At 32.6% G+C, this 8,633-nt stretch overlaps 2 non-coding genes across 2 annotated transcripts; one reads left to right on the forward strand and one right to left on the reverse strand.

The window, feature by feature from the left end:
• Positions 1-6,257: 6,257 nt before the first annotated feature.
• LOC116621611 lies at positions 6,258-6,364 on the forward strand. The gene has a single exon (XR_004297417.1). It is a non-coding gene; the product is annotated as a U6 spliceosomal RNA (small nuclear RNA).
• A 1,438-nt stretch (positions 6,365-7,802) lies between these two features.
• LOC116621626 lies at positions 7,803-7,909 on the reverse strand. The gene has a single exon (XR_004297430.1). It is a non-coding gene; the product is annotated as a U6 spliceosomal RNA (small nuclear RNA).
• Between the last annotated feature and the right edge of the window lie 724 nt (positions 7,910-8,633).

Consider the following 8,633-nt stretch of genomic DNA (forward strand, 5'->3'; position numbering starts at 1 on the left):
ACCTTCTGGTTGAAATCCTGCTGAAAAAGTGCCATTTCCATCCCAATCTTGTTATTGGGAAATTAAAAAAAAATCATAATTATCTATGTTCTTACTTTTTATATAATTGTATGAATATGTATTATTTAATATTAATTAAGGATTTGTAAAAATTAATCATATTGTTCTCAGCAAGGAAGAACCCACTCATTAGGCAAAATTCCTTTGACTTTCAAAACTCTACCTTATAAGAGTAGTTCTGGTTGCTTTCAAGAGCCATTTCCATATTAAAATTCACTTATGGATAGGAACAGTTAAATTATTCATTAAGGGTAATTTTCTCAGAAGATATAAAGTTGCTAAATTAAAAGCAAGTTTCACAATGGAAATGTTATCTTAGCATTAACTCTGGCATAGATAAGTTAAGTTAGACTTAATGCCCATTTTCTGAAATATTGATTAGTACATCAATGAAAATTCCATTAGGGTATTATAAAGTTGTTAATAAACTCATTTGATCTCCATTTTTCTCTTCAGGAAGGATTGGATATATTAGAACTCAGGTTTTTTCCTTCATTTTGCCAAATTTTCAGTCAATTTTCACAGAGTGCCGCTTTAAAGATATTCCCAATGTGGTAGATTTACTTTAATGGATTTCTGAGTAGAGTGGAATCAATGGAAGACTTGGCTGCCTGTATTGTTTTCTTCTCTAGCTAAAAGCCATATTTTGTTTTTACAGCAGAATTGCCTATGTGCAATGTCATTAAGATACCCCTCAGTGGAAGTAACAACCTTTAATAGGAATTTAATGAAATTAGATTTTATAATTATAGAGATCTTATGATTTGTTTTTGTTTTCAGATTTTAAGAGCATCATAATATTATATCTGGAAGAAACTGCATAGGCATTCTGGTTCAGTATTCTCCTCAGTATTGGTAAGGTTTTTACCACTTCTGATAGATAGCTTTCAATTTTTTGTTTAAACTTGTCCACTATGAAGAACGGTTTACTTTCTGAAGTGGTCTCTTTGAAATTTTTAGCTACTTGAATGTGTTATATACTTGAAACAATGCAGTAAAAACTCTGTTCTTTTTCCCAGTGACTACCCTTCAGATATCTGAGTGTCATTTTTTTTTTTTCTTTTTACCTCTCATTTCCAGACCTTTATCATGATGGTCTCATTGTTTTGGATGCCTCTTTGTGGAAGTGAGACTCAGAGCTAGCTATAACATTCCATATGTCATCTGGTCAATAGGGAGACAATGGGATTATTATCTCCCTTGATCATGATCCTCTGTCACATAGTAGTTGATCAGTTATCAATGTTGAATTAAAGAATAATACTGTCCATGGTTCTATTTGTTAGTAATTTTGTGGCTATGTATTGAATTTGAGTTCAACTAAACTTCAAGGAGAAATTTTACATTATTGGTGTCCATACTGTGGATCACTGGAATGAGAATTCAAGAAATAACCAAATCCTTCTATTCATCCTGAAATTTATTTAAATTTTGATCCTAACATATTCTTTCCAAATTTGTCATCTTTAAATTTGATATACATGTTTTATAAATAAATACCAACACTGTGGATAAAAATTTTGAGAAATTAGTCCTATAAATTTAAATTTATTGAAATTGGCTTTTTTGGATCTTTTTAAAAATTTACTTCCTTTACTTGAGGTTCATCTCCCTGTTCTGTGGAAGCAGATGGTTGGGGTGGCTAAGAGCACAGGTTCTTTGTCAGTCTGCCTTGGTTTGAAGTCTGGTTCCAGCAGTAATAAGCTATGTGATGTTTGGCAAGCTACTTAACCTCTCTGTGACTTTGTTTTTTCATGAAAAATAACTGAAAAAAAAAGGAAATAACTACCTGGCTCAGAATTCTTATGAAGGCCAAGTGAGGTAATACATGTAAATGACTTATAATAATTTCTGGCACTCCATTTTACTCTTGTAAAAAATTATTTATTTATTTATTTAAATTAAAGTATAATGAACATATAGTATCATATTAGTTTTACTCTTATTAATTCTTTTTAATGCCAGAAGATGTGAAATGAAAAATATTGCTTTTCTTCTCTTGTCTTTAGATCATTTTCCCCAACAAGCAAGTCTATTTTATCCCTTTTTTCTTTTTTTTTGAACATAGTTTTAAAAAACTTAATTATGTACATGTATTATGGAACATCAGTGGTCCTCAAGATAGCACAAGATGTTTTGCTGCCAGTTAATTTAGTCCCAGTTTATAGGAAACATATCCTAAAGTAGTGTGTTGAATTCTTTACTTTGAATTTTTCTTCTACCTTAAAATTCTTCACTACTGTAAACTTTTTCTGGGACTTCAATCTAAAGAAATAAGGATAAAGCAGGAAAACAAAGTGTGCATGAAAATATTCATGGTAGCATTATTCATAATAAAAATAAAAACTTAAATGTTCAAAAATAGGAAAATGTCTAAATGATATCTATATATTATATTATGTAACCATTTAAATTATTGTTATTAATGAATTATAAATTATTAATTTATATTGACAGTGAAGAAGTTTACATTAATGTGGATGAATACCTCTATCATAAGGAGAAAGAGAAAAATGGGTTATAAATTTGTTTTCACAGAATAATCACACCTATGCAAAGTAAACAGATTAACTCAAAATTATACATAGAAAAAATTTTAAAAAGTAACTGTGAGATGTTAATACAGGTTTTCTTTAGTTAAAGGGACTATTAACCGTTAATAGTGAGTATTGGTGGTAGTACACCAAATACATGCCAAACGAATAGTTATTAATAACTAATAGCAACATATTTTGTTCTGAGAGCACCCATTTGTGATAATATGTGTGCTACAATATAACAATATTTTCTGCTAGCCAAGTTTTTTTTTTTTTTGTATATAGGATAGATTTAATGTAATCATATTCCATTTGTTCTGCTAAAAGGCATCCTATTCCATAGAGAGTTCCATGGCTTCCAGGGGCGCTGCCTAATAAAAAAAATTTTGAGATGTGCTTGTTTCATAAGTAGACTACAGCAATTTACTTCTTTGGTTAGCTGGGTCATGTAGAGGGAGGATCAGGGAGCTTTTATCTTCTCATACTGGGAAGAATAGAATTTCATTCCTGTTTATTAAAGACCATCTGATGTATTAACAGCATAATCATTTACATTTTATTGAGAACATATGATGTTCCAGACACAGTGGTTACAAAAGCTGTAACAACCCTAACCTTTACAATGATGCTGTGAAGCGAACACTACTATTTCTTCCGCACTTTACAGCTGAGGAAATGGAGGCGCAGAGTAGTTAAATAAACAGCTAAAGTTTGCAAGCACAGATGTGTTTGAGTTGGCTGAGAATCTAACCCTGGCACTAAGGTGTACTGACTTTCCTATAATATCACATTGCCTAAAATCAGAATAAGTTTCAAAATAGCAACTCTTTTTTTTGTTTCCTGTATTGCTTACATTATGAACATTATCTGTGATGTTCAAAATTTATTAAGTAAATTTTATCATTTTATCAGAAGAGAGTCCTCTATAAAGAAACAACAGATGTTTCTGAGTTTTTCCAGGAAATAACAAGGACAGAATGATTTGCAAAAAGGAGTTTATGTCAATAAATTCAGCAATTTTTGGTATATTCTATATTTTTTTCTGTGTAGATACATGAATCTATATTAATCTACTATTGTAAAATGACAGGTTAAAGTCTAGTACCTACCTGTTAAACTTTGTCCTTTCTTGATTGCAAGTAATTCATTAAAACATTCTACTTAGAGCCAACTTGGAGTGGGTACTATGTTAGGTTTGTGTGTACTGGGACAAATAGCACAGTGCCTTTAACCTCAAGGAACATATAGACATACAGATTTGATCAACATTCACCTGATGATGTAGCAGGATCCTGACATGGTGTCATGTATTAAAACTCACAATGACAAATAAGGCACAGTTTCTGGTCTCAGGGAGTTCTAAATAATTGGAATACAATATGATGATTACCAGTGGATTACATATAAAGTATCCAGTAGTACTGGGAATGGATTAGGAAGGCTTTAGAGAGGAGATGATACTAAAATTGTCTTAAAGATGAGTAGGAGCTTACCATGTAGACAAATTGGAAATGCCATACAAGAAAGACAAATCAGCAGGAGCAGAGGCATAGTTATATAGGAAAACTTGGGGATGTTACAGGAATGTGAGAGGTTTAAAAGTGTCTAGACTAAGAATTGAATGTAATTTAAAAAAAGAATATATATATATTTTAATTGTTTTATTTTCATCATGATAAGTATACTCTTTAATCCCCATACCTATTCCCCCATCTGTCTATCCACCTCCCCTCTGGTAACCATCAGTTTGTTCTCTATCACTAAGAGTCTGTTTCTTAGTTTCTCTCTCTCTCTTTTTCTTTGCTCATTTGTTTTGTTTCTTAAATTCCACATATGAATGAAATCATATGGTATTTGTCTTTCACTGACGGACTTATTTCACTTTGCATTATACTCTAGCTCCATCCACATTGTTGCAAATGGTAAGATTTCATTCTTTTTTAGACTATAAGAATATTTGGAGGGAGTAGTAGACAATGAGACTGAAATAATAGGGAAGGCTCATATCATGCCTAGCCCTCATTTATTTTCTCATAATAGCATATTGTACACTAACTATATGTCAAGTATATATATATATATATATATATATATATATATATATATAAAGACACAGAATGTCTTCTTCATGCTGTGGGGATAGTTTGACCCTAAATTATTTTTTGAAATTTGTGCCCTTGAAGAAGAGTCAGCTTATGTGTAGGAGCATATGATTTTAATTTGGTCTTTCAAAGATTTGAGTGATTTGAGAAAAAACACATAAACCAGAGATTGTCCTGCTGTATTTATAAGAAAAAATAGGAAAATTATCTAGAATATTTGAAATTTATATTTATTTTATGAAAGAAGAATAAAATTCTATGTCCTGAGAACATTTTGATCAGCTAAAGAGATTTTATTACAACTTTAAACAGCCACAATAATTAAATATTTTGCTCAGGTACCATTTGTTATTTTGGTTTTCTTTCCCACCATCTTTGGCCTTGCTTTTTAGATTATTAAAATCACTTGCATCTGTTATGATCTCGAGTCATGGTTCTTTTTATAGCTGACATTTTGAATTTATTTGTAATCTCATTTGCTCTTTTACTTGCATTTTGCTTTTCTTATTATCAAACAGCCTATTTATTATTTGCAAGTCTACAGCCTCCGCTCTACTAAGATCTAGTTTGCATTTTTTATGTACCTAAAAGAAACAGAGAATCTGCTAAAAATAAAAAAATATTCAAAGTTGAATTGAGTTCAGCTGCTCAGTGCTTTTTGAGTTACTACCTTTTCAACTCCAGGAAACTTCTGAGTTAAAAGGTGGCTTTGTGAACAAGTGAAGAGGTTTTGCCGATCTTTTATTCTCAAGTGAAACTTCTCCACAGTATAGTCACTTAGAATGAGGCTTTGAATACTGTAAATTTATCATTTTTGGAACTTCTTTTGAAATATTTTGAGGATGTCAATAGGCATTTAGTAAGTACTGAGTGATTAAATAATAAACACATGCAAATATTTTTCCATTATTTACCTAATAAGTTTCTCTGTGATATTTCAAACTCCCCACAGACTGAAGAAGCCTGCCCTCAGGTGGATCTTTCTTCTATCTAGAGCATAACCAGACTTTTCCAATTTGCTTCTAATTCACTATGGGACATTTGCAGGGATATTGTTTGGTGAGCTTTCTTCTTCCATTCATATTTTTACTACTTTTCTCTAGGGTGACGGATTGAAAATAATACTAAGAAAAACAAGACATGATTCCTTCCTCAAGGAACTTCAAATTGACTAGAAGCTATAAAAAAAGATGGAACTCAATAATATAAATTTTGTCCCAAAATACAGATTGGGATTGAAGTGAGAGAAAGATCATTTTTTAATAAAAGGTATTTTTAGGTACAGATTGTGTGAGTGATGTATTCCTATGCAAAGAAAATGAAAAAATAATGAAGTTGAGAAAGTATAAGGATTTTTTTTGAGTAACAGAGAATTTGGTTGGAACACTTAATTAACTGAGAATATTGTAGATGCTAAGGCTGGAAGGATAGTTTGGAGTCATATTATGGGGGATTTAGAAAGCAGGCTTAGCGGTTAAGATTTAATATGCTGAGACAAGAAAAGGAATTTGAACAGAGGAGCAGCATGGACAAACAGATGTATTAGGAAAATTTAGCAGTGCTCACTTTGGCAGAACATATACTAAAATTGGAACAATATAGAGGAGATTAGCATGGCCCCTGAACAAGGATGATACACAAATTCATGAAGTATTCCATATGTTTCAGCATTAGAAACATAGTCAATGATAACGTAGTAGTGTTGTATGGTAACAGATGGTAGCTAGATTTGTGGTGAATATAGTATAACATAGAGATGTTGAATCACTATTTTGTACTCCTGAAGTGAATGTAACATTGTGGGTCAACTATACTGAAATAAAAAGGTTTAGAAAAGAGAAAATTTGGCAGGAATGTGTCAGCAGACTGGGGTAGGAGAGACTCTTGAATCAGAGGGCCAGCCAAAAGGTGTTCATGTAGGTAGGAACTAATGAGGCTCTGAGTCAGAATAATGGAAAGGCATTCTGTAGACAGTGGGGCTATCTACAGGACTGGTCATGTTTTGTCTGGCTGGCACAGTGAGAGGAAGAGCCAAGAATGAATTCAAGATTTTTTTTTGTGACCAAGAGAACAATGAGGTTGTTAAATAGGAGTCAGGAGGAGGAGGATGAGATTTTGAAAAAAAAAATAGGATGATAATTGTAGTTTTGTATATATCAAGGGAGAGAATTCCAGCAGGTTTTGGACATAGATTTAAAAGTTATATGTATAGGGGCGCCTGAGTGGCTCATTCATTAAGCATCTGCCTTCGGCTCAGGTCATGATCCCAGGGTCCTGGGATAGAGCCCCACGTCGGGCTCCCTGCTTCGCGGGAAGCCGGCTTCTCCCACTCCCCCTGCTTGTGTTCCCTATCTCACTGTGTCTCTCTCTGTCAAATAAATAAATAAAATCTTTAAAAAAAAGTTACATGTGTAGATGGTTGAAAGGAAATTACAAGATCCTTCAGGGATAGAAAGTAAACAAGAAAAAAGAGTTTCAAGAAGAAAAAAATAGGTACGTATTCTTGGAATTGAAATACATTGTGGTAAGAACTACCATAAAGGTAAAAGAATGTGCCATAGACATCTATCAGAGTCTTTTAGAGTCAGGAAAATCTTCCCAAGGAAGGGAAGGCTAAGTTGATATCTGCAGCATGATTAGGGGTTGTCAGAAAGAGATCAGGTAAGAGATAGAATGCTCTGTGGATTCAGGACAAGAGCCTCTTAGGCCAGACCTAGGAAGGCTCAGTGTCCTGAGAAGTTTCTCCCTTGGAATCTAATAACAAGGCCTACATATTCCTTTAGGCATAGATCTCTTAAAACTTCAAGCTTTTCCTCTCCCACCCCCCCCCCGCCAAAGAGGCTCCCTGACTTACAAAGTAATTATGTTTTAGAAGGTCTTGTACAATTCTGATTTTTCCTTAATTCAAAACTGTATTATCTAAATTGTCTCTTTTTTTAAATCTTTTTATTTGAGTATGGTTGACCCACAATGTTACATTCACTTCAGGAGTACAAAATAGTGATTCAACATCTCTATGTTATACTATATTCACCACAAATCTAGCTACCATCTGTTACCATACAACACTATTACGTTATCATTGACTATGTTTCTTATGCTGAAAAGTGTGGAATACTTCATGATTTTGTGTATCATCCTTGTTCAGGGGCCATGCTAATCTCCTCTATATTGTTCCAATTTTAGTATATGTTCTGCCAAAGTGAGCACTGCTAAATTTTCCTAATACATCTGTTTGTCCATGTTACTCCTCTGTTCAATTGTTGAAGGCCTTTAAATTTATCTTGATTTTCTGGGTAATAAGCAGAGGGTTTAGTTAATAATTCCTACTATATTGGCTATAAGCCAAAATTTGGACCTGTATTTATTAGCCTTAACTCCTGCCTTCTAAAAACCTTTTCTTGAAATATATGCTCTATCTGAAAATTTCCCCCATGTTCATACATTTTTTTTCCCATTTAATGTTTGCTGTGCTCTTTGACAATTTTCTTTGTAATTTTTCCTAACATATTAAGGTGCATATATGCTTTCATTTTTACTAGCTTTTGTAGCATCACTGGAGGCTTGTATATTCTGAAAATTAGCAAAGAATTTAAAATTATTTTATAATTCTGTGAACAGTTATAAGCATAGCTTAGGATTTTTGTAAGAATAATAATAATACCAATATCAGTGATACCAAGGAATAGTAAAATACTACTACAAACATTAATACTACTGTATTAATGAACGTTAACTATATTCTAGGACTGCCTTGTTCAATATAGTAGTCACTAGTCACATATTGCTACTGAGTACTTGAAATGGGGCTTAAACTAAATTGAGATACACTCTAAGCGTAAAATATGCATCAGATATAAAAGATGTTGCATTTCTATTGGATAGCACTATTCTAGGGCATGGTAATAGAAGCTTTTAACTGTCCTTTAAGTCC

This window comes from Phoca vitulina, unplaced genomic scaffold, assembly GCF_004348235.1.
Source record: "Phoca vitulina isolate PV1807 unplaced genomic scaffold, GSC_HSeal_1.0 scaffold49, whole genome shotgun sequence".
NCBI classification, from domain to species: Eukaryota; Metazoa; Chordata; class Mammalia; order Carnivora; family Phocidae; genus Phoca; species Phoca vitulina.